Source organism: Peromyscus maniculatus, chromosome 13 (assembly GCF_049852395.1).
Source record: "Peromyscus maniculatus bairdii isolate BWxNUB_F1_BW_parent chromosome 13, HU_Pman_BW_mat_3.1, whole genome shotgun sequence".
Lineage (NCBI taxonomy): Eukaryota > Metazoa > Chordata > Mammalia > Rodentia > Cricetidae > Peromyscus > Peromyscus maniculatus.
Genome location: NC_134864.1, coordinates 32,832,676 through 32,860,088, shown reverse-complemented (window position 1 = coordinate 32,860,088; position 27,413 = coordinate 32,832,676). Strand labels below are relative to the sequence as shown.

At 41.4% G+C, this 27,413-nt stretch overlaps 1 long non-coding RNA gene across 2 annotated transcripts in view; it reads left to right on the top strand.

The window, feature by feature from the left end:
• The window catches only part of LOC143268300 (uncharacterized), a 60,733-nt gene that overhangs the window by 17,278 nt on the left and 16,042 nt on the right, over nt 1-27,413 (top strand). The window contains exons 3-4 of one of the 2 annotated variants that reach the window (XR_013044055.1): nt 21,284-21,381; nt 22,749-22,822. This is a non-coding gene — a long non-coding RNA (uncharacterized LOC143268300). The remainder of the gene's footprint in view (nt 1-21,283; nt 21,382-22,748; nt 22,823-27,413) is intronic. The other variant, XR_013044054.1, reaches the window with a different exon arrangement.

Here is a 27,413-nt window from a genome sequence, read left to right as displayed (position 1 = left end):
TGCATGGCTCTTACCATTACCTCGCCCAGAACCATGTGTGCCTCGTCTGAAGATAATAGGTGACTCCAGGAATTGTTCTAAGGCTCTGGTGGAATCAGGTAGTGGCTGCCCTCAGGAAGCAGGAAGTGACTTTCTGATGCTAATGATAGCTCTCCGTTATCCACTCCTGGACTTGAGACTGGGCTTTAGGATCTTAGCCTAGAGACAGGAATCTCTGCATCCCCATAGTACCAGTTGAAAGGATTCAAGGAAATTTTCTGAGAAGGGGCTCTTATCCATGATCAAGAGGACAGAGTAATCCTAGCTCCTTTACACTCAGAGAATTGACTCTCAGGTGTGCTTTGAAATAAGAAAAGTACATTTCTAGTGTTTTTAGCACCTGTCTCAGACACTGACCCTTTTCATTCTTTATCTGAGAAATATTTCCATTTTATTCTGTTTATTCTCCTCTACTCAAAACCTGATTACACAAAAGAATACTAATAAACACATTGCATGAGATAAATAGTAAAGTTTGCTTAGTATGCAGAGACCCTGGGTTTGATCCCCAGCTCGGCAGGAAAATGAAATGAGATCAGCATCTTGGTTAACTTAGGTTTCTTGATCCAAGGGTTTTAAACAACAAAGAATGTGTGTGACTGGCCTATCTAGGAGTCCTGATAAGGGCTGGGTGACATGGTAACTGGAAAATGTCAAGAAACACTCAGGCTCAATTCACCTCTCGGCTGTCAAACACAACTTCTGTTTTCCTGTGGGATTATAAGATGGTTGTGTATATATCAGTGAAGGCCCTCTATCTCTTGTTCATGCCTAAGAAGTGATGTGATGAGGTGAAAAGGCCTAGGGAGGGGTTGGGGAATTGCTTTGTAGCAAGCCATGGGATCAAGGACTTCCTTCTGTGGTTTGGACCAACATACAGCATTCATCCCTATGATAAACAATGTACACCATCCCCTATTCTGAGATCTTCAGTAAGGATGCTAATGACCTTAATCAGCAGATGCTGACCAGGATCCCCTCCTTGCTGAGGCTGAGTTCATCTTCTAGTCCCCTGTACTATACTCACAGAGGTGTATTCAAAGAGCTATTGTGGAGTCAAATAGAGCAATACTCTTTTCCTTTGTCTGCTCAAATGTGGGCATTACTGATGAGAGAATTCTTACCTTGCATCTCCCTGCAAAGTCTGCATTTTTTTAAGGAGGAAATAAGACAGGACTGAATCACTGAAATTTTGTGTTTCAGAGATCTATTTGTGACAAACATTATACATGTGTATAACATAGCATATAATAGATGTCTGACTAATATAATTATGTACACACACACAATGTGCCTCTACCACACTATAATGTCGTATCCTAGAGATAATAGAGGTGAAACTGGGGTGTCAAGGACATTTTTCCAATGTTGTTGCAAGAGAAGCTTGTGTCCTGGAGTATAGGCCAGTACAGGATGACTGGGCCTTAAGAATGTCAATCAAGCAGACCCAGCCTAGAGGGAGAGATGAGAACTTGGGTTAGGGTTTGGGAAGAAGAAAGTGAAGGCTGGGGATTCAAAGTGAAGACAAGATCAATGTTAATGCTGATCAAGCGTAGAGATTAAAGGTCGTCAAGTGAGGCTAGAGAGTCCAAGAGCTGATGAAGAAGAGCTGGAGAAAGCCTGAAGATTGTAACATATACTGAGACATGACTTGGTCAAATGAGATATATTTATGACTTTCAAGTGAGAAAGGGGGGGTGTCTTCCGTTTTGCCTCTATATTGCTTTGTGAGTATATATTCTCACAAACTGAATCAACTATCTCTGCCCAGAAGGAATTCTGTATAACTATCCGGTGCTCATTTGAGGAGAAATCATGTGTAAGCAGAGTTTAAATTTCTTCAGGGGGTGGGTGCTGGGGAGATGGCTTAGTTGGTAAACTACCTGCTGTTCAAGCATACAGACCTAAGCTCAGATTCCCAACTCTCACATAGAAAGTCAAGTGTGTTGACAATCCTGTATCTCAGCACTGGAGAGGTAGAAACAGAAGGAATCCTTGGAGCTCACTCATTAGCTAGACTTGACAAATCGGTGCTCTCCAGGTTTAGTGAGAGGCCTTGGCTTAAAAAACAAAGTGGAGTACTGTGGTGATATGGTGTCCCCCAATATATTCTGCACCCTAATAAACTTATCTGGAGTCAGAGAACAGAACAACCACTAGATAGACATAGAGGCCAGAAAATGGTGGCACACACACCTTTAATCCAATCACTTGGGAGGCAGAGATCCATCCAGATCTCTGTGAGCTCAAGGCCACACTGGAAACCGCCAGGCATGGTGACATACACCTTTAATCTCAGGAAGTGATGGCAGGAAGCAGAAAGGTATATGAGGCATGAGGACCAGGAACTAAGTTTGTTAAACTTTGAGGCTTTTAGCAGCAGTTCAGCTGAGATCCATTTGGATGAGGCCACAGAGGCTTCCAGTTTGAGGAAACAAGATCAGCTGAGGAGTTGGCAAGGTGAGGTTAGCTGTGGCTTGTTCTGTCTCTGGTTTTTCTTTTTTCTTTTTCTTTTCTTTTTTTCAAGACAGGGTTTTTCTGTGTAGCTTTGCGCCTTTCCTGGAGCTCACTTGGTAGCCCAGGCTGGCCTCGAACTCACAGAGATCCGCCTGGCTCTGCCTCCTGAGTGCTGGGAGTAAAGGCGTGCACCACCAACACCCGGCTTGTCTCTGGTCTTTCAACATTCACCCCAATATCTGACACCCAGGGTCAACCAATGGTCTCCACACGCGTGTGCACCCCCCTGTGCATCTACCCACACATCTACTCACCCACAGATGAAGGTGCACAGGCATGCATCACGCACATACACAGATTGTTTTTAGAATCCTGTGGTCCGGTTTTTGGTAAATATTTCTGATGAATTAGCGAGTCTAGCTTCCAAACTGTATCCCCCACCTTAGAAGAGTGGGCTTCTCCTTTGGTGGGGTCTGTAAATACTGACTACCCTTGGGCTTTCTAGTCAAGCTAAGTCTGCTTTTGGAGCTGCCTAGAGAAGCACAGAAGTCTTTGTACCCACCACGACTCTGGGTTTCAAACCATTGAAATAACTCAATCAAGGCCTTGAGAAAAAGACAATCTCATTTTTCAGAGATGTCTTGAATTATCACTAGCTTTGGGAATAGCAGGTATCTGGATACATATGTCTTCAGAACTTAGATTTTTCTTTCCTCAACTTTGTCCTAGTTAGAGTTCATTTTTTATGTCACTTCAAGATGATCTCTGGTGACAGATAACAATGACCTGTCAATGTAGCAATTCCAACATACATACACAAACAAACAAATAACGCAGGTTAAAAGTTTAAGATATTTGGTAATAGACTCAATTTGGTCCATGTGCCCATTTGTCATCATGAAAAGGGGGTATTCAGAGTCATGTACCACAGACCTATGGTCATGACAGGGATCCCACCACAACCTCCAGTCCCATTGAAATGTGCAGAGTTGACACCAAAATGGGAACAGGGGGCTTCTATCAGAAGGACTCTAGAAAATATATGACACTGAGAGGCCAAAATTCTCACCCACTGTCCTACCCATCCTGTGTGTCTTAGTCTTTACTCTGTGGCTTCAGGAAAGGTAACTGAAATAAGCTAGGAGGTCCCACCCTTAATCATGCTATAAGATATGGCCATGGTCATTCCCATCTACTCATATCAGAATAAGATTTAAAAATCACCTAGTAGATAATTTAAGAGTTCAGTGAATTTACTATTAAAAACTGTTTAAGAATAAACATGACATAGGAGACCAAGAACACATCTGTGATGAAAGTGTTTACTAACTTCCAGCAATATCTGGCCTAATTAGATGGTAATCACGGTTAGTTGGTACACAGTGTTCGCATGAAAAACAGGCACAAGAAATGTTTGATCCAAAGGCTGATAATCCTGGCCGGCTTCTTGTAGACACGTAAGTCTTCAAAGGAGGCAACTTTTACCTAAATATTTTACATTCCTTTATGATTAGCTTTGAAGGATTAAAAGAATATTCCACCACACCGTACATAAGCAGAAATGTGTCCCAGCATGCCTCGGTGTCTTTTAAATAATTCTTCATTAAAACTCTGCTCGCAGCACTCCGACAAGAGAGCAGAGCTGAAGAAGTGGAGCAATGCTTGTTTTATTGACAGATTTTATTGCTATCTGTTACTCTGCTGTGGGTTCTGTTTGTAGTTTATCTTGGGGCAATTAAAGATATTGCTCCTTAGACACCCAGCTCAATGGCTTATTTGAAAGTCATTTTGTTAATTAGGAATTACTACATTAATATGCATAATTCTTTTTAACTATCCTACTCACCTAAATGCCAACTTTGCACTCGCGTTTCATTTCAAACCTGAAATATCTTTAGACTCAAAGTCTTTAGAATACTTCACATGTAAGGAATCCACATAGCAACAAACACCAGTTATTCACCCTTCATTAAGAAAGGAACTGCTTATTTATATGCGACAGTGGCTTACTCATAAAATACACTTCATGAAAATGGGCACAAAATTAGGCAAAACCAGAAGAATCCCACTTGCCTTCAGGGACGATAAAATTCAAAACCAGTTACATTAATAAAATTATTGTGCCTCCAAAAAGTAAGCCAGGGCTTTTCTTCTCCCTTCAGCAAAGGAGTGTTATAATTCCACTGAACTATGCTGGCCCCGGGCCCAAAAGAAAGCAAGAAGCAAATTGTACACTGTTTGTGAGGTTGCAACTAGCTGCCTCTGGTGCAGCTGTCTCTGCCCCCAGGGACACCTGCCCTCACTTCTCTGAGAGTGAGTTTGCTACTGAATTCAGTCTGGCCCTTTTCCCTATCTGCACATGCTGACTGGTAAATTAAGCAGGCTTCTCCAAGTAGGTGGCCTTCCGTGAACATGTACCGCCTTTGTGGCCCAGTGACAAATGCTTGGTGCTATCATGGATGTTATTCCTCAGTGCCCATGGAGATATGGGTCTGAGTAATAAGAGAAAAACAGAGGCATGTTCCCTTGGCTCCAGTGTTATTCTTTGTTTTTATGATCCTTCTGTTTCACACCAGTGTGTACCTGGTAGGGGAAACAGTAAGAGTTACAGTTCTTCATCTGGAGGAGGAAATTTTCCAGTGAGATAAATATATATGGTTCTCGTTTCCTAAGTATTTGTTTTTTAAATGCACGACCTTATCCCTCCACAATAGCAAACAACATCACTAAAAAAGTCATGCTTCATGCTGCCTATGGTGGCACACGCCTTTAATCCCAGCACTTGGAAAGCAGAAGCAGAAGGAGATCTGTAAGTTCAGGGCCAGCCTGGTCTACAAAGAGAGTTCCAGGCTAGTCAAGGTTATGTACTGAGACCCTGTCTCAAGAAAAAAAAAATTATAAAACTATATGTTGTGCCTTCTGTGGTGCCAAATGATGACTCTTGAGTTCAAGACCAGCTTGGACTATATAACATGTTGCAACCCAGTCAGAGTTACACAGAGAGAGACCTTATCATGTTTTATAAATAAAGAGGAAGTTCTAGCTTTAGGACTGTCTCTTAGAGTTCAGGGACTATTTCTCTACTGCCTACACCACTCCTGGCAAATAAATGTTGGCCTTGTGAATGGTAGGCAGTATTTCCCAGAAGCATGAGTTTCTTAGCGGGGCCTTGATTCATGTTTATCTTTATCAAGCCTCTTCCTCCTACAGCTGTAACCTTTCAAAGAAGGAAGTTTTGATCTGTGCGTCCATATGAAAGAAGTCTGTGTGGTGGTCTAGCCACCCTCAGATTGTAGGCTATATCTTATGTGACTTTAAAAGGACTGGCATTATGGCTGGGTTGTAAAACTCAGCAAGGAGCAGTGAAAGGAAAAAATACTTTAGGAGTGGGTAAGAGTTCTACTAAAAATGAAGAGGTGGAAAGCTACTGGAGGGTCTGCTGGAGAAGAGAACAGGGAACAGAGCCAAATCCTCGAGAGTCTTAAAAACCAAAATAATTATTCTTTTGTGTTCTGCTCCCCCACCTTGGCTGTCAGGTCATTCGTGTGTATGAGATGACCTACCACAGTGCCAGGAAATAACACTATGACAGGATTCCCTGTTCAGTCTGTTCACCCCTAGCTGGGACACTGGGACTTCATAGCCCAAAGAGGCTGTCCACAGCTGGTCGGTATTTGGAGCCAGGTGCCTGCTGATAATCCTCTTAGGGCCTCTGCTGAATCAGTCCTCATTCAATGCTCCTCCTAAGAGAACTAGACAGTAATTCATACATTTCAAAGTAGAGATACTTAGAAGTTTAGGGACACAACATAGAAGTTTAAGAAATATCCCAAATGACTCCATGTTTCAAAGGCGGCTTTGAATCCTACTTTTATAAAAATGACAGATCAAAAACACTGGATCCAAACCATAGGAGGACCATGCCTGGTCTCAGCATTAAAACAAGTCAACAAATAATCAATAGGCTCTTTTTAAAAAACCTTCCCCTTAGTAAGGAACTGAACAGCTCTGGCCCCACAGCAAGATCCCTAGGGTCTTGTTGACCAGAGAGTCTAGGGATTCTTGGGGGATGGCAAGTAGAAGGCAAAGGCTATTTAACAGCTATGATACAACTATTAGGTTAAATTACAGGAAATCACTAATATTTAACCATTTAGGGCTTTCCAAAGTCACTTTCTACAGTATTACTTGGTGTCTTATAGCTTCAATACCCTGCTGGGCCATATCAGCATGTGTGTGTATATGTGTGTGTATGTATGTATGTGTGTGTGTGTGTGTGTGTGTGTGTGTGAATATATATATATATATATATATATATATATATATATATATATATATATATATGAAATCAAATATAGTTTCTCTCCACAAATGGGCATGGTTTGGCTCTCTAGTTACTTGTATCCTGCATACATAGGTATCACCTGTCAGGTACATGGCTTACTTGCCCAAGCACATCACCAGATAGTTAGAATCATAAGTAGAACTTACTACGATTGGTGCTCAAGCAGCAGTACACCTTTCCCCACACTTCATTCGAAACTGGTAATAATTGTCAAGCATGCTCTAGGTTGCCAATATTTTTTGAAGACCTTAGAGTCTCATATAATTTCCTGTGGTATGGGCTAGCATCTACTCATTTTATCAAAGAAAAAGCCTGGGATAAAGAAACATCCTCATCCAAAGCCACAGGCATGTGATGAGCAGTACTGGTTTTCCACTCAAACTGTCTGTTTGTACAGCCTGTCACCTATAAGTCAGGGTTCTCCAAAGACAGTGGGCCAATAAGGTACATATAGGTAGACCAAAGGATATTTACCATGAAACACTGGCTGGGATGATTACAGAGGCTGAAAAGTCCCAACAGTCTGTTTTTTACACTTTGGAGACCAGGAAAGCTACTGGGGTCATTCTGGTTCAAACTGGAAGTCCCCCACACCAGTGAGAAGCAGTAGGATCATAAGTTTGTTAGGAGCCTGCAGCCCAAAAGAGTAGTGCCAATGTCCAAGGCCAGAAGAAGATGGAAATTCTAAGCACACAGAAATTTGCCCTCTGTCCACTTTTTCAGTCTACTCGGTAAGATTGGCTGGCACTCACCCACACCGGGAAGGTGATCCTTACTCAGCCAATAGACACAAAGGTTGATCTCTTCCTGAGACACTCCCACAGACTTACCTAGAAACGTAGTTTAGCCAGCTGTCAGTTCACCCCTCACCACAGTTCAGGTGTCATATAAACTGCCTTTTTTCCAGCAGAAGCTTTAAACTCTTAGGGATGTACCTGGCAGATCAACGCAGGAAGCAAGCCACAGAAGATATCTGGAGATCATTATGGCAGCCACTTGGAACACACGGCTTAGTACCATCCTGAAGGACTGTAAACATACCCGGAGGGAGTGGATTTTCCACTTAGTCACCAGCACCACCAGACCACTGCAGGTGCCCCTGTGGACACCTACTATTCTTGAAAAATGGACAGTAGACTGGAGCAGCACCTTGCATAGTCAGGCTTCACAGAAAGAAGAGTCCTAGAGAGGCTAAGCTGAGCTGAGTGCCTTTTCAACATCACTAGTCAGAGTTCAGGGAGAAGTGAAGAAAGTAAGACAAGAAGTCCCTCAGGAGAACTCGGGGGCTGTGAAACTGGACAGGGAAAAAATTGATTCTTTATTGCCACCAATGTCTCTCTGGCCTACTCACCTCTAGGTGAGGTTTACGTCCGGTTATGAAAGCAGGTGATAAGCCAGGCAGGATTGTGACTGTTTGCAACAGAAGTTTCAGGAATTGTGGTGCCTCCTTAGAACCATGAAAATGTCCGGAATATCACAAGCTTGCTTTGATACCTCAAAATGAGAAAAATGCAAATGGATCCTGATATTCAGTGCTATAATAATAATACACACCACTGAAAACTTAGATTTTTAAGTGTCCTGATCATGGCTTTTCTTTGTAATTAATTTTCTCAGCAATCCTATGCATTGTAAGTATTTTAAACCTTGATTCAGAGAAGTTTGTAAACTTCTCCAATATTGTAAGGAAACTCTAAAAACATAAGCACCTTTGCACACTGGATCAATAGGAACAGAAACCCCCCTCCCACTGACCTGCCCTAAAAGTTTTTTCCATGTCACTACATTATTCATTTCATTAGTTGGGTGTCTCCCTCCTGTCTGGTAATGTAGGCATACCTCTCTGCCAGACATCTTGACGATACAGGTTGCTCAACGGAAATACTTCGTTAGACCTATAAGTTTGTGTTTGTGCATGTGTGTGCATACATGTCTGTGTGTGTTTCTATCATGACTGCCTTTAATCAAAATCCTTGAACTATGAAAAAGTGTGAAATGTAGATTGTGTATTTTTACTTTGTATTGTTCTAAAAAACACTTTGGGGCTTATTAAAATGATGTCTTTTGGGATCCTCAAACTACACTAGTATCGATTTCAGTGATTAACTATTTATCCTTGTCCCAACTTTTTATTCAAGTTCCACCTTCAGTTCAGAAACAGGCACAAGGCAAGGGTTCTCTCCCAGAGAGACAGCAAAGAAACTATCTCTTCCAACAGTGGGGATGCTTCACCTCTGAGATGAAAAACAGACTCCACATGCTTGCTCTAGATACCACTCCCATATTTGAGTTACATGATTAAACAAAGAAAATTCTCTCCAGCTAGATTCAGATTTTGTGTCTGACCTTTTGGTCTGCCACCTTGTGGAACTCTTGGTAGGGCTCAAATATGATTTTTCTCCAAGTATAAAAGATGGAGCAGAGTTTGTGGTTCTTTTGAGTTAGATTAGTTTCTCATTATCTAAAGGAGAAAATTGATGGCTGCTGAGAATAAGAGCATCACTTTTCTTTGGGGAGATGGCCATTGATGGGTTGTCCATGCCTTGGTGGATGACATCATATCCATCTGCATATGAGCAGCACTGGCTTGACTCACAGGGTTATAAAGAGAAGACATGAAATGGGAGTGAGATGTCTTGAAGGGGGAATCAGAAGGAGGATGGGGAGGAGGGGATACAACCAAGCAACACTGCATACATGTATGAGATTTTTTTAAAAATTAAGAAAAACTTGATTTAATGCTAACACAGGGATAAACATTCGCATACATGTTATTAGTCTACCAGACTCTTGGGGGAAGAGAGGTCTCCAACCATCCCTTGCTTTTTTGCTTTTATTTTTTCCATGTGAATAAGCCCAAGTATTTGATTCCCAAGATTCAAGTCTTTATCCCCTTTCAATCATGATGCCATGCTATTTGCTTTGCTTATTTATATAGCTATTTTTTTAAACCTGAATTGGATTACTCCCCTCCTGGATATATGATTTGAGTACAAAAAGAAAAGTATATGTAAATGAGTTTTTTCTCCTTTCTTTGCCAACCAGAAGCGATGAACACATGACCACTAGCAAATGTAAAGGGTTGAGTTGGGGTCACATGGATCCACCCAGACTGGAGTAACTTTACCCAAACATACTCAGGGAGGGGAACTGTTAGATTGCTCATCCTCCTTGAAGGACTAGATTCTCATGAGCTTACCAGTGGATACAAACAGTAAAGATATTCATATATCTGAATAGGTTGATTAACCCAAGACTTTATAAAGAATCCATTAAAAGTGTCAAAATCTACATTGTGAGATAACAAGAAATTTGACTGATATAGTCATGTGCACATGCGTGCGCAGACACACACACACACAAAATGTAACACTACCACACCCAGCAAACAAACCACAAATACAATACAATGAAGATGTAGTATTTACTTCCTGACAGATCGTTCTTACTGAAGATCTGGGGGAAACTCGTAGCCAGGTAGACCCCTGCTCTCAGACACTAGTTCTGCCCCTTTCTGAGAGTTTCATGGAATCCCATATCTTGGAGTTCTGTGTTGCAGGACTTGATTTCACTGTCACCCTCCAAGACTGTTAATAGAGTTACCTTGAAGCAGGGGGCAGAGTCAACGACTAGCTCGCCAGAATTAGCCATAGAGATTTTGGAGGACACAGGATATGATATGATAGAGAGGCACAGGAAAGAGCAGGGAGGGACTTAGAAAGATTCCAGGGTCCCTTCCATCTGGGAAGTGTGGAGAAAGAGGATCAGCTGGTCCTTCATCCTCTGCTTTCTTGATCTATCAGGTTTTTACCCCAATATCTGACTTTCAAGTTTTTATTAATAATAGAACAATTTGGATGAATGCTTCAGTTATGCACCTCTTTGCACTAGTGGCCTATTTCTCTGTGGCCACATATTTAATATTAATTGCAATGAGACCTGCCTGTGCTTTGAATGACCAGTAAGTATGAGTGGTATCAAAGAAAAACAAAGATAGAGACTATTCCTGTGCCTCAGACAGATTTTTTTAACTAAAAATAGACTGAATTCAACCTCGATTTGTGTAGAGGTAACTTAGCATGTTAATATCAGACTGAGTGGTGTTTGATCAAGTCAGGAAAGTGAAAACTTGCCCCAAAGCAGAAAGGCAGGTGTGCAACCAAGCTATACTTCCTAACTGGCTCCTTTTAGTTAGGGTTCCAGCCTTTTATAGAGGCTGGGGGGGGGGGCATGAAGTCTATCTTCAGGCACTGGTTGGGGGGTGGATCACATATTCCTTTGGTAGCCTTCAGTGTTCAAGGCAGGTACTTTCAGGGAGGCTAGAGCCATCCTAGGGATCTGGCCTTGAGCTCATAAAGATTATGTTAGCTTTTATCGCATTCTTCATAGGCCAAGGTCAAGACCTCATTGAGGCAAGGCCTTAGTTCAACTGGTTAGAGTTTGGTGAGGGAGAAAATCTTTTTCATAATTGTTAATATCAATGAATAATAATAATAAAAGGGATGGAGAAAGCTTAAGTGTTTGAATCATTATTGATCATTTTTTTCAATCACCTCAGGCAATTCAGATCTATAAATATGACCATAAGAAATTGCCAACATTTGACCATTTCTGACCCACAAAAAGCATCAATTTCGTATGCTGTAACTTAATATGATATGTCTTGCATTAAAACACCCTGGGAAAACAACTGACAAAAATCAATCCAGCTCCTGGTTGGGTCTGCCGGCAAGGGATGAAGGTGGCCCACATGGTTTTATTTTCTTTCATTCTGTTTTTAATGAAGAAGAATCCGACAACATCCTGTGTGATAAATGTTCCTTTGTTTCTACCTGTGTGTCTATCCATGCACCTCAGAGTGAATTTTAACCTCTACTCTGGGTCCTTCATCACCACAAAAAGGTTCATTCACAGAGCTTAGGAATGGTTGGTTTAGGGGCTGAGGACACGGCTCAGTAGATAAAAACTGCATGTTACCTAAGCAGAAGGACCTGAGTTTGAATCCCCAGAACTCATGTAAAAAGATGGCTATGATCCTAGGCCTATCTGAAATGCTAGCACTGGGGGTAGTATATATAATTTTAATTTATACATTATCTCAATTATTTTCATCACAAGGAGGGTATGAATCAAATACTTGATAAGTTTCCCATGATAAGTATGTTGAATTTGGGAAGTCATATTTCCTTCATGTATCTGCCTGTACATATGGGCCTAGATCCTCCTCCATTACCCAAATCTGAACAATTTACTATTTCAAAACCAAGGTGTGACCATGAGTACTTTAAATATCAGCAGCCCTCAACTTTCTCTTTTTATTTCTGAACTGCAATATAGCAAAAATGCTTGGCACTTCTGACCTCGCCTTTTGACTAAATTTTAAATGTATGCATTGAGTAAATGCCTTAACCATTATATCAGGTCAATTAGGATCAGAGAATGGACAGGGTGATGCCATCACCTGTTGACATCTTCAAACGACTGTTATCTTTAATAAAAGAGAGAAAGGATGGGGCTTTAGAAATGGCTCAGCTGGTTGAGAGCCCATATGTGCTGCTCTTATAGAGGACCTGAGTTCAGTTTACAGTACCCACATCAGGAAGCTCACAACCTCCTATAACCACACTTCTAGGGGTCTAATGCCTCTAGCCTTGGTTGGCACTATACTCACATGCACACACACACACACACACACACATACATATAATTAAAAAATTTTTAAAAAGTCTTTTTTTTCTTTAACAGAGGGAAACAAATATGGAAAGGAATAAACAAGTTCTTTTGGCTGGGCTTTCGTTACTAAGTCATCACTATGCTGTGGTTATTTTCCACACAGTTGTGGCAATGGAGATTATATGAGTCTGCCCAACAAAATACAGCACAGTGAGCAGTGGAAACAGCACACATTCATTCTCCCAAAGTTTTTTGGAGGCTGTGAGCAAGATATACAAGTGTTGGGTTACCTGCCTTCTCACTGTCCCTGCTCATGGAGGAAGAATGGGGAGAGGGGGAGAGAAAGAAAAAATAAGGAAAGGCAAGGGGTAAAGAGAGACCATGGAGAAGTAGAAATAAACAGACATGCTGGTAACTCTTTTGTTTACTTGTAAAACCATTAATCCCAGCAAGAAAATCTAAACCTCCCAACCTCATGGGAACCTCCTGGTTTCCAAGGCAACCTTCTACAAACATCACACCAGTATAGCTAGGGTCTAAAAACAATTTTGGAGGGTGAACACAATTCAGTCTGAAGCAGCAGCTAAATAATAAAATAAAAGTCATGGATCTCAGAACTCATCACAGAAAGCAGAGTTCCAGATTATTATTATTTTTTCCAGTGGCACACGGGGGAATGGGGGGTGGGAGGGAGATAGACAAGAACTCAGAGCCCTTCCTTTGGTAGGTATGTTAGTCAAGGTTCTTCATAGAAATGGAAATGTCCAGCACCTTCTTCTGGCTTTCAAAGTCTCCAGTGAGATGTCGGGTGTTATTCTAATAGATCTGCCGTTATAAGTTACTTGGCCTTTTTCCTTTGCTGCTCTTAGTGTTCTTTCTTTATTCTGTATGTTTAGTGGTTTAATTATTATGTGGCATGGGGATTTGGGGGGGGGGGGATGTAGTCAATTTGGTGTTCTATAAGCTTCTTGTATCTTCATAGGTATTTCCTTCTTTAAGTTGGAAACATTTTCTTTCATTATTTTGTTGAATAAATTTTCTGTGCCTTTGAGTTGGTATTCTTCTCCTTCTATCCCTATTATTCTTAGGTTTGATCTTCTCATGGTGTCCTAGATTTCCTGGACATTTTGTGTTATGATTTTTTTTTTGGCTTTTGTGTTTTCTTTTACTGACAAATATATTTATTTTTATTTTTTATTATTTGTTGTTGTTGTTTTTTCGAGACAGGGTTTCTCCATGTAGTTTTGGTGCCCATCTCACTCAGTAGACCAGGCTGGCCTTGAACTCACAGAGATCCACCTGGCTCTGCCTCCCTAGTTCTAGGATTAAAGGCATGCAACACCACTGCCTGGCGTTCTTCATTGTTTCTATTTTACTTTTCAGGTCTTGAACTGTTTTCTTCACATGTTTAATTGCTTTTTCATGGTTTTCTTGGCTTCCTTTAAGGGATTTATTGATTTCTCCCAATTTTTTATTTGTCTTGTGCTCAATTTCTTTAAGGGAATTTTTCATTTCCTCTTTAAAGGACTCTAGCATCTTCATGAAGTTATTTTTAAGGTCGCTTTCTTCTGCTTCTTCTACATTGTGGTGTTCAGGTCTTGCCATTGTAGAAGGACTAGGTTCTGGCGCTGTCATATTGCTCTTTATGTTGTTGTGTATATTTTTAAACTGGCATCTACCCATGTCTTCTTCCAATAGGTGCAAGAGGTGCCTGTGTCTGAGTGAGCTGCTATTGGTCCAATCTGTGCTTGCTGTGTCTGTGTCTCAGGGGGCCCCTCTGGGTCCAATCTTAGCTCTTGGTCTAATTGGAGCTGGCGGATTCTGTATCTCAGGGAGCTGCTCTTGGTCTTATCAGGGCTCTTGGTCCAGTCAGAGCTGGAAGATTCTGTGTCTCAGGAAGGCACTGGTGTGGCAGGAGGATGGGTATTGGGATAGGGCATGCATGGGTCTTGTAGATTGCTGGGTCTGATGGGGGTTTTGGTATGAGAGCCTGCCCACAGGAGTCTTCCCTACTGGCTGGCAACTGGGTTAGAGATGAGTAGGAATTCCCAGGGACTGGTTGTGTCCCATGGCCTAGGTCCTAGAGGCAGGACTCTGGATTGGAGAAGAGTCATTCACCTCTTGGTCCAATGAGACCTGGCAGATTTCATGTCTTAGGAAGCCACTGGGGTCACTGGGGGATGGGTATTGGGATAGGGCATGGGTCTTATAGATTGCAGGGTTCAATGGGGGGGTTTTAGTAGGGAATCCTGCCCTCAGGAGTTTTCCCTGCTGGCTGGCAACTGGGGCAGAGCTGAGTGGGGGTTCCTGGGGATTGGTTGTGTCCTTGGGCCTATGTTCTAGAGCGCCCTGGAGATCTTAATTGAACAGATGATAAATGAGAGCAACAGGACATTATATCCCAGCTATCTTAATTTAGCAAATGACAAAATATAGAAATGGGAGATGGAGAGATGGCTTACCAGTTGAAAGCACTGGCTGCTCTTGAAAGGGACACTGAGTTCAGTTCTCAGCACTGATATGGCAGCTCACAATGATCTGTAACTCCAGTTACCGGGAATTCCTATGCTCTTTCCTGGCCTCAAGGGCACTAGGAACACAAGTAGTGTACATATGCAGGCAAACACTCATATACAGCAAACAAAAGTAGGTAAGTTCTCTTAAAAATATGTAAATAGGCCGGGCGGTGGTGGCACACGCCTTTAATCCCAGCACTCGGGAGGCAGAGCCAGGCGGATCTCTGTGAGTTAGAGGCCAGCCTGGGCTACCAAGTGAGTTCCAGGAAAGGCGCAAAGCTACACAGAGAAACCCTGTCTCAAAAAACCAAAAAAAAAAAAAAATGTAAATAGATATTATTTTCCTTTCTTTGTTATGTGTACCAATTTGTGTGTACATGTATGAATGTGTGTGTGTGTGTGTGTGTGTGTGTGTGTGTGTGTGTGTGTGTGTGCAGGACAGAAGAAAACCTCGGTACCACTCGAGTTGCTGTCCACCTTACTTTCTTCTAGACAGGGTCTCTCATTAGCCTGGAACCTGTAAAGTAAGGTAGGCTGGCTGGTCTGTGAGCCTCAGGGATCTGCCTGCCACAGCAAGGGCATTGTGGGAACTCAGCCTCCAGGTCCTGCTTTATTTTTAAATGTGAGTTCTAAGGCTCGAACTCAGGTCATTGTACCTATGAATCAAGGACTCCAGCAATTGAGCTCTCTTCCCAGCCCCAGTGTAAACCTTCTAAATTAAGTCTGGGTAAAGTTGTTCTGAACTACCTTGCTGCCTTAGTTAACTCTCACCGCACATCCAAAGGTCTACATCTTCTTGATGTTTTGAGCAATTTCATTTCCTTCCCTTCTGACTCTTCTCCCATCTCAATTCTCTTTATTTGAATAACAGTTTGATTTAGGGTGCTAAAAAAAAAAATACCCTTCGTGCACTGTTGGCATCTTTTTCTTTTTTAGCTTCATTGTTACACCTAGCCCCAATTTTTGTAGTGAGACTAGAAAAGGCTGGTGTGCCGGGAGTAAGCACCTTTGCTTGAAGCTGGTGTGGGATTATGCAAGCCTAGCTGTGAGGCCACAGTTCTGATTATTTCCACAGTCCCATTCCTTAATCGCATACTCTTCTGGAATTTATTTCTGCCCATGCAGAATCTGCGTATTAAATGCTTTGAGTTGCTATCCTTAGACAGCCTCTATTTTTAGTAACAAACTGTCTCTCGGAGGTGCATACAGCTGCTCATTCACACTAAAGCCTTTTCCACAAAGCTCACATTCTTCTCCCTCCTTTTTAAGGCCCAAAGGGCCTCTGAGGAAAAACACAAACAACACAGGTTATATTTAGTTTTCTATTCCACTATCATGAAGCTCTACATCTAGAGGAAGTTATAAATATACTACAAGGATTTTGAATAGTGTTGTAACACCACACAAAACTGTGGCAAAATGCCAGGGGAGGGGGAGGCTTGCATTACAATAAGAAGTCACATGAATGCAATCTTTGGAAGACACTGCCCAGTATGGGGAACTAATATTCATACTTAGTAGCACTAATAAATGCACAAGACATATCAGAAGCTCTTTAAATATTTATAGAAAGTGGAAGGAATGGCAAAAAGATAGCAGTTACCATACACTGGATGACTACACATGGAGAGCATTCACTGAAGCGAACATATGGAAAAGGTGAGGGATGCAATCTCCCAAACGGCCCAGCACATTCCCAGCAATGCTGCTTGGTTGACCTTTGCATGTTATCTCAAGTGCTTCCTCTTTTCCTAACACTGGAGCCAAGAGAAGTGTTCCATGGGCTTGGAACTTCTGGCCTGTGAAACCCCCAGGACATGCTGCCAGTCCCTTAGTTGCCCTGAGACCAATCCTATCTCACTCCTCACCAATTGGAACTTGTTTCCAAACCTCTCTGCTTGCAGTACTTGTAACCTGTCCAACCCCAATTCAGCACCTCTTTTCACCCTTCTCAAAAGGATGCAAAGAGTCCCGACACCCATCTCATCAGCTTCTCAGCTTAGCATGGGTAGTATTACAGTGCAGGCGCATGAGGGCTTTGCAAGGTGGACAGTTTTATGTGAATCTACAGGCTTCTATTTTCACCCTCAGAGAGTGGATGGACACCTTGAGGTCTCTTTTCTATTCCCTGCCTCCTCAAGACATAGCTTAGAAAACAGATCTCCAACACTGGTAATGGTAAAAGAACCCAGCATCCGGAAATGATCTATAACATTAGGGGGTTATCTTGTCAAGACAGTACCATTTTTCATCAGAAAAAAATATTTGGTCAGACAATAATCATCCTTCTTTCTCCAGAAACACTTGCAGCCTTCATTTTTTTCTTTCCTTTCCTTTTCATTCTTCTATTTTTGTCTTGTTTTATACAAGGACCTTGTTTTTCAAAAACAAGCCTTGTTTTTATAATTGGCATTGCTGCTTCATGAGCAATAAATGGAACCATCTACACTTTGAAAGCCCACTGACCAGTGTTCACTGAAGCCAATGTGCTAACTAAGACATCTTCATTTCACCACACAAATCTTAAGTGTCCCAGTGTGAGCTCAGGAAAATCAGAGCCCTGCTCTTCTGATTAGGTGCCTTGTTGCCTCCGAAAGATGAAAAGGCACAGATTCAAACTTCCCTCTTACACAATCCAGCAGGCAAGGAGGGAGTCAACCTTTGTTCTAACCTACATATTAGCAGGCACATTGGGCAAGACCTATGCTCTAGTTATCACAGTCTCCCTAAATACAACAGGGATTATGTATATACAGCCAAGGTCATGTCACAGGGCTGGGGATAAAGCTTCCCTAGTTTCCTGTATGGCACTTATGGCATTTGTAAAAATGTCTCCTGACATTTCCAAGAGCTTCAGCCCCATGGATCACCTGCTCAGGAAGAGGAAGCAGATAACAAAACTATGTCCTTTGATGGCTAAGCCCCTCAGTCCAAGCACACTCAATCCTGACCTCTCCATGCCCCCCATCATTGTTTAAATGCCAATTTCTACCTTCTTAAATACATCTATTAAATTAATATCCTGGCAAGTGCTTAACTCAACGCACATTGAACTGCCTTCCACCTGACTTGGCCCTATGCTTGTCAAAAAAAAACCTTTTTTTTTTAATGTTAAGAAAATCAAACTGTCTTCCTTTAATTCTTTTTATAACCTTTGGGGAAACCACTGTTTATCTCTGGAAGCTCAAGTCTGCTTAACTGAAAACCAGCCAGATCTGAGGTCCCACCATTGAATGTTGTGGAGGCCACACTGCCCGTTCTTTCTCGTTCTTCATGTTCTCATTCCCTGCCCACACTACAGTTTGGAAGCGGATGAATGAATTCACAAGCATTACCGTTTGCACTTTCACACAGTGTTAAAAGGCAGGAGGATCGGATTTCAGAGTACTGTGAAGGAGCTGGCAAGGACTTCAAAGCGATTTTGAAGTATCTATTACTTTATTAAGCAAGGGTAATAATGACCTACAAAGCACCAGCTACTCATGTTTTCCTGTTCAGCTGCATTTCCTTGCAAATACCGCAGTCTCAATTTTCCTGCTTAAGTACCAGTTTGTACACTGCTTTTAAAATTATAGATCAGACAGCAGTCACAGACAAAGAGCTGAAGCCACCAACCTAAACGACTTGCAGTGCTACGGGAGCTACAGTGGGCCAAAAAGTCTACTGTAGAATACTTTGCCTCTTGTCGCTGTGCCTGTGGCAGTGTCTACCTTACTCTCCTATCTCCTTCATTTCCTCCTTCAACACATTTTCCCCCAACATTGTGAAACCTGACGTGAGCCCATTACAAAGAGCAAGCGCCCAGAGCAATCGAGCAGACATTTCCGTGGGTAGTTAACAGTTGTTTCGATACTTGTTAACTCAAGTACAAACACTTTATTTTTAAATTTAATGTAACCTGGACAGACCTATACCAGGTAAAGCAGCAATGACAAACTTTCGATTAATTGTGAAGTTGGAGAAATGAATGCGTCCTACTCTAGTGCTTCGCTAGTGCCTTAGGAGTGAACTTTAAGGCAGTCGAAGTAGGCGGTTCCCTTATGCCTTTCAGACTGTAAGAGCGATGGATGGTGGTGAGTGCTGAGGTGTCAACTGAACTGCCATTCCTAAAACTTGACCTTGTCACTTTTAACAAGGCCCATTCTTACCAAGTGATCTCTTGTGCTTAAGACATGTTTGTCAGCAGCTAATGAAATGATATCCCAATTGATATCACTTAGCTCTCACAGTCCACACTGAGTTTCAGGCATGGAGGCGGATGACATCCAAATCTCACAGTGATGATGCCTGCCTTTTTAAATAATGAATATGTTCATATTTTGTCCTATTAGGACCTTCATGTTTCTATCATGAAAACCCTACTTTATGGATTCTAAATGTGAAATCTAATGTTGTTCTTCCCATTCATGTGTAAATTAGAAAACCTTTTGGAATTTGAATCTTTCTCCCACTCAAAATTAAAATAAAATGAAAGTGACAAAGAACTTTGAAACAGCATGAAGCCAAGGCAAAGCTTAGAGGTCTGTGGATATAACTAATCACCTGCATATTGAGAACTCAAGCCAAGGTCTACTTGAGAATGGTCGGGTGTGGTAGATCACACTGGCAAAGGAGAGGCGGCCACCGCATGTCCCCAAATTTCCTGTTCTCATGACAGAGCCACTTACTACCCTTGCTCACTTTGATTAAGGTTAAAGTCAAGATTAAATGCCTCCTTTGACCATACCAATAAAGCTCATATAATAATTAGTGTCTAGCAAAACTCCAACTGGGGCTCACCAAATACTGGTGTCGAAGATCTGTGGTTATCCTCCTTGCACTGTGTTGCTCTTAAGTCAGAGAAAACTTTTCTCACGTTCAGAGCTCACCCAAATCCAAAGGTGGAAATTCTGACACAAACAGAAGCCCCAAAAGCATTTCTATGTGTGAAGGGATAGGAGGAGGAATTAAGAAAAAAAAAAGTGGGAAGGAGTCAAAAGCCACATTTGTTAAGAGGGACTTATGAAGAAATAGCACCAGTGGCTTCTTAAAATAATTATCCATCCAAATGAACAACAGCTTTCAAAGCAGGCCCAGGCAAACTTCCATAAAAGTGTTGGAGAGTGAAATAAAACACAGGGAATTTTGTCCTTGAGAAACCAAGGTCTAGCAGGGCAGTGGTGACACACACCTTTAATCTCAGCACGTGGGGAGGCAGAGACAGGTGGATCACTGTGAGTTCAAGGCCAGCCTGGAACCAAGTTCCAGGGCAGCCAGAGCTGTTATATAGAGAAACCCTGTCTCGAAAAACCACAAAAGGAAGGAAAGAAAGAGAGAAAAGGAAGAAAGAAAGAAAGAAAGAAAGAAAGAAAGAAAGAAAGAAAGGAAGGAAGGAAGGAAGGAAGGAAGGAAGGAAGGAAGGAAGGAAGGAAGGAAGGAAGGAAGGAAGGAAGGAAGAAAGGAAGGAAGAAAGAAAGAAAGGAAGAAAGAAAGAAAGAAAGAATCAAGGTCCACTATGAAAATAAATTTCAAGAAACTATAATGTCAAATTATCAGTCGTCTCTTTTATACATAGAATTGAAATGCTTTTAAATCCCTTAAAACTCCTAATTTGGAGATGCCTTCATCTTAGTGCCTGAAACATACTGAAAAATCTAGTCCATTCATTTAAATAGCATACTCTAGTTGAATCCCACACAGTGCCTAGCATGATCTTTATTGGCTCGACTCAGCCTCAAACTATCATCGACTTTTGCAACATCCATGACAAGAAGTGCCAAATACAAAGGAGTCAGCCTCTGAAGATAATTCCAAAATAGCCATTTCAAAATGACTGGATAGCAAATAGTACTGTTGGTGCATAGCTTCCCAAGAGACCTTTCTTGTGAATCCCCAAAGTCTATTTCACTCTATAGCCAGTGTCTCTCCTAGTGCCACAGCTTTACACATCAGTAATATGCCCTCTGTGTAGCTCCCATCACCATCAGCCCTGCCCCACAGAGGGATTTTTTTTTTCTTTTTTATCTTTCTCTTGAATCCATGATCAAATTCTACATTTTGGAAGAAATTCTTCCTCATCAAGCAGCCTAATTTTATTCAATTCCTAGCCAAGGTTGATTAATCGCTTCTTACAGAGTAATGTTTGTGTATTCCCCATAAACATGCTAAAAACCCTAACCCACTATGTGACCGTATTAGGTAGGACCTGCATGAAAGTGATTAATGTCCTCATAAAAGAGACATGGAAGGACTCTCTTCACTTTTCTTTCCACAGCATGAGACGAGAAGACCAAAATGAGCAACCCCTAAGAGGGCCTTCATCAGGACTCAGCCATGCTGACACTGTGATCTTGAACTTCCAGCTCTGATCCTGTGAGTATTAAATTTGTATTGTTTAGAAACCGCCTAATTGCTAACACGCACATGTCATAGATACAGTCTTAGTTTTGTGTGAATGATAAAGCAGGGAATGCTTGGGGGATGGGCTCGGGCAGAAGGTCCAACTACAAACAGGATGAATGGGGAGGATTTCAAGCACAAAAGAAATACTTAAGGAAAAAAAAAAGATTATCAAGGCATGAAAAACAAGAGAGAGAATCTGAAAGGCTCAATTGGAATAAGACCTGCAAGAGTCCTCACAAAAGTCTTTGGCATTTTAATGTTAAGCCTAAGATTCTGTTTCTGGAGCCCTTGGGGTGGCTCCAAAGCCCCCTGCACATATGTATGACTAAATATGAATTACAGTGTAACATTCTTGGTTTTTTCATCTGTCTTCCTCAAGACAGTGTGAATTAGCTGAAGCAGGACTTGCCTCTTTTATCAATATATACCTCAGAGCATTTAACAAAATTCCTGGTTGAGAGTTAGAAGTCAATAAATGTTTGCTGAATATTGAATTCATCTTCATTCAGCTAAATAATTTATCCCATCTAAATTCAGAAAATAGCTTATACTAATTCAAGTCAAATGATGTGTGTGTAGATATACTTAAGTCTTAAAATATAAACACTGGGCAAATTTCCTCTGAAGTAAAGAATGAAATACTTTATTAAAAGTTACAACAGCAGACCCCCATTGCCTCTTTTGGCACTTCTGTCTGGGTCGTGGAGAACTCACCAAATATGGATTTGAAACTGGGTAACCGTTTCCCGTAAGGGAGGAACAGCCAGTGCTAAGAGAGATGGCACAGTCTTGGATAAGAGTTTCCAACTAGCACACACCGTGCTAATTTGGCTCTAGAGTTATTAACGTGAAGAAAGGGTAGTATTCAAGTCACCCACATGCCCCTAGACAAGTGAGATCACTCCGCCATCTCCCTGGGTAACTACGGTGTAGAGGTGGAACTTTCTTCCTTGTGTTAAGTGTTAAGTTATAGGCAGGAATGTGGAGAATGTCAGTTTCTTCCAACACCAATCATGGTGGAGAAGTCTCTTTTTCTCTTATCCTCTCTCCCTTTTGACTATTAGAGTCCCAAGCCAGAGAAGCCAGCTGTTATCCAGAATGGCTAGAGAAAAAGCAACTAACCACTGGAGATCCTAAAAGGACACCAATTTCCCTGTTGTTGAGATTCCTGGCAAAAAAAAAAAAAAAAAAAAAAAAAAAAAAAAAAAAAAAAAAAAAAAAAAAAGGATCATAAGGAAATTTCTTCTAATCCATAACATCTACTCTAATTACATTCTGTACAGCATGCCCAGACCATTCATGTGGTATCATTCAAAACCTAACTGTGGTCTTTTCAGTTTTTCCAAGAGCTTAGGAGGAGAGAGGATGGCTTGGGATCCATTACACATGCTCCATAACCAGAAGTTGTACGGTAAGGGAAGACCAGCTTCCTATTAATAGTACATGGTCATTTAGCAGTTGTTGCTCTTAATAGTAATCCTTGTCAATCCCCAGAGGAATAAGATGCCTATAAAGAGTTGTTATAGAGATACCCATCCACACTGTTCTTTCTCCCTCTCATTGCTAATCCATTCCGTACATCTTGTTCCATTCGGTAGTATGGACATGCCTTTGTTGAGTCCACTACGGTGATACAAGCCTGTAATCCTACCATTTAAGAGATGTAGGCAGGGGGAATAAAAAGCTAAAAAGGGCACTATGTCTAGTTGGAAGAACGACGTATTCTAGTTTTATTTCTGCTGCTATGCTAAAACATGCCGACCAAAATCGACTTCGAGAGAGAAAAGAATTACTTTTCTTACCATTTCAGATCATAGTCCTTTGAGGAAAGTTGAAGCAGAAACTTAAAGGCAGGACTAGTTGCTTTTCCACCTACAGCTTTACATCCCAGCAAAGAACTCACTTCACAGTCAAAGAATCGGGTCAAGAACTATGGAGAATGCTGTTTTCCAGCTGATGCCAGCTGACAGAGCTCAGGGCCATGTGTGTATAAGCAGTGGGCACCACCCACAATGGGTTGAGTCTACACCTACACCCATCAACAATCAAGACAAGTGCCCACAGACAGGCCAACCTGATCTAGGCAATTCCTCCAACTGGGGCTCTATTCTCAGATGATTCTAGGTTGTGTCAAGTAGACATTTAAAATCAACGCGCACAGAGAATTTATTGTTATGGCATGGCCCTCGGGAGGCCTTGGCAGATTGGTCCAAGGCGCCCGGGGTGGGTGAGGGAGACATGCCATGCAGATGAGGCAGTGGGCAGTGATGGAAAGTCACCCACACCATGCAGACACATGTCCACATGGAAAGTTTATTTTGGGGGAGAGGGGAGAGGGCATGGAGGGAGGGAGGAGAGAGAGAGAGAGAGAGAGAGAGAGAGAGAGAGAGAGAGAGAGAGAGAGAGAGAGAGAAGCAAAGGTGCATGCAGCCCATGGAGAAGAGAGAGGGAGAAGGGAAGAAGAAGAAAGAGGGGGAGGGTTTTTCCTCTTAAAGGAGGCATTATGTCAGGACACAGGGCAGGTCCCCAAGGGACAGGCCAGAATGCCAACACTTATCCCCCCAACATAAGAGAGTGTATTTATTAGCTACATGAATAAACTCTCTTAGTGTTGACTATAGGTTGTCAACACTGAAAGCCACTGATTTAACCATTCCCTATAAACTCTTATTACTAAGCTATCTTGGTTAAGTTGTTTCAGCAGAGCCATGGTTTGCTTGTTTTATTAACTGATTATCAATGACCCGAATGTAGAGTTTCTTTTGTAATCTCTACCTAGCCTTCTTGAAGCTGACTACGCAGCTGAAAAACAGTTCCATCAAAGACTATAGAAATATTAGCATTATTTGACTGGACACTTATACTGTTAGGAAATCAATATTTAGAGCAAATGATTTATAAATGTGTTCATAACAATAAAATTTGTTAAAAGGTTACCTATTACTAAGGAGTGAACAAGTCAATTAAAGCACATTCTAAAACAAATACATATTTTTACATTGTCGAGAATATATGTTGCCTGCACTGTCCAATCACTTTGCTAACTATGCAGCAGGTAGCAAAAAAGATGTCTCTTTCTTATAAGAGTTTATACAATTCAAAATATTATGCTCTTGACCTTTTTCAGCTATATAATAAGAGCATGGAAAAACTTTTCTAAAGGACAAAATTATACAACCTACTTCATGTGGCTACAGAAAAATTACTAAGAGTTAAAAATCTAGTAGAAATCATCTGGGTGTTGAAACTGAGTCCTTATTTTTTAGCTCCATATCACTTTAATTTTTAATTATGTTTAATAAACTTAGAAAAAAACTGTGTATGAGTGTATGCTACAGCACACATGTGGAGTTCAGAGGACAATTTGCAGGACTGGGATGGGTTCTCTCTTTTCACTGTGTGGCACCTTGGGATGAACTCAGGTTATCAGGCTCAATGGGAAGCCCACTCACCTGCTGAGCCATCTCACAGGCCCCAGTAAGCAATCTTTATCCTCAGAAAATCAACCAGCAGAGTAAATAGGACAGCGAGTGATGCCCACACTAGAGCTGCAAGAACCCTTGAACGTTCTCTCCAGAGTCTACACTCCTTTGAAAGCCTGGGCTTTTCAGTCCCCAGAGCCCCTTTCAGCACTGCTTTATCCAGCAGCCAGGAGCAGCAAACAACTCCTGCCATAACTGGTGGCTGCTCATTGTCAACTATGTTTGGGATGATAAGTTAATGAACTGATGGTTAGTGTAAACTGTGTGTTGAGATATTACATACTTTAATACCCATGAAATTGTTTATATAATGTCACTTGTATACAAAATAGATTGAGCATTTGTAAATACAATACATATATGTGTCTGTGCATGCACACATACAGGATAATTGTATATATTATATATATATATATATATATATATATATATATATATATATATATATATCCACATGGAGCTGGATACCGGACATTTTCTACAACATTTTTATTGTCAATATGGGCAATGTTTGAACTAAATATTCTATTATTATTTTTTAACCAAATCCATACTTAAATTCTAGGGAGAAAAATATCATGTCATGTGTCCTGATTTTTGTTTGAAAATCAAGGCTGTGTGTGTGTGTGTGTGTGTGTGTGTGTGTGTGCACACGCGCGCGCATGCACGCGCGCACGCGCGGGTGCATGCATGTTAATATATAATGTATAAGTAAGTATTCATGATGTAATCTGAATATAGAGCCTTACTTTTGAAACCTGAAATGGCTTACCAAATGAATAGTCACATCTAATTACTCTGTTGTTGTTGTTTGCCTATATGTGTATGTATTTTAAATATGTATATAATAAAATAACGAAGAGGAGGAATGTAACTTAAAATAATAGCACTCAAAATGAGCAATAGTGATGATGTATGGATGAAACATAATGGCACCGTTTTTAGTAGGTTTGGGAGAAGTAGAATACAGGGTAGAGAGAAAATTGTGTATCATTTTTTTTTCTGAAGTGTTTAGAATGGATTAGTCAACACTTTGAAGAGAAAAATAAATCTCGGATGCTTTGCTCATATGCAAAGCAGACTACGTTCAACATTTTGGTCTAACAGGAGCATTAGCTTTCTGGGCAGGGTCTATGCCTACAGGAAAGGAGAAGCTGGCATGTCATTACTTACTACAGTCTGGATCACTGCTCCAACAATTGTCGATTGCGCAGTTACAACTTATTGCTGCCCTCTCAACGAGGGGCCTCACAGAGAGAGGCCATTCTGGAAGAACAGGAAGGCATTAGCAAACTACTGTGGCAAGTTTGCTCTAAATTGGATGCTCCAGGGAAACCAAGCTTGTTCAGCTTCAAGGTCCAACAAGTTTACAGATGTGAACAAGCCAGGCTTAGGGGGAGCACCGTGGGGTCAGAGAGTGCACAGAACAGGTGCCACAAGGGCCTCGATTCTCAGGAGACAGCTGGCAGGAAGGAGGCTGCCCTCCCTCACAAGTACAGGTTCCATTCCCTCAGTACTTTGACCTGCACCATGCAAGGAGCACTGGACAGAGGGAAAGGATGAGCACGTGGATTGCTTGCCCAGCAAGTTGTATTTATTCATTGTCATGACAAATACACATTTTTTTCCTGTGGACCAATACAAATTGCTTTGTTGGGTTTCTTAACACAATCCCAATACCTACTAAAACATACTTATTGTGGGAAACAGACCCATAGCTAGAAATGATTGCTGCCTCAAATCTCATATATACAAAACTTTAATGTTCTGGTATGTATCTATGCAGCCAGCTGTTACTCTTTTAACAATATATAACTTTTTTTTGAGATCGCTGTGAAGGCTATTTTAGGACTTGCTTCTTAAATTTGCAATAATGTGATCATTTGGCAATGCCATTAAAAAATTTAAAACAAGCCGGGTGGCAGTGGCGCACGCCTTTAATCGCAGCACTTGGGAGGCAGAGGCAGGCAGATCTCTGTGAGTTTGAGGATAAGCACCAAAACTACACAGAGATTTCCTGCCTTGAAAAAAATTAAATGTGATTTGTTTTGTTTTACTTACTTTTTGAGACAAGCTCTCAGGACAAATCTAACTGGCCGTGCAAAAGAGGATTGGCTAACATGCCCTCAAACCTGTGAGTGTTACTTTATACAGCAACATGGACTTTGTAAGTATAATACAATTAAGATGTTGAGATGGGGAGATTGTCCTGGATTGTCTAGGGGACCTAAGTGCAATCACAAATATCTTTGTAAGAGACGGGTATTGACTGTAGAGACAATGACATGAAGACCAGGGGGAGTTAGAATGTGCTAGTTTTGAAGATGAGGGAGTGTCCAAAATTAGGAATACAAAGGATATTTCAAGAGCTAGCAAACACAGAAAATAGGTTCTTCCCTGGAACACTGAAAGGAACATGGCCTGTTTTGACACTCAGCTTTTGGCCAGTGACCTTCGGAACTGCTAAATAATAAGTGTGCATTGCTTTTAGACATGAAGTTTGTTTTAGCAACTACAGCA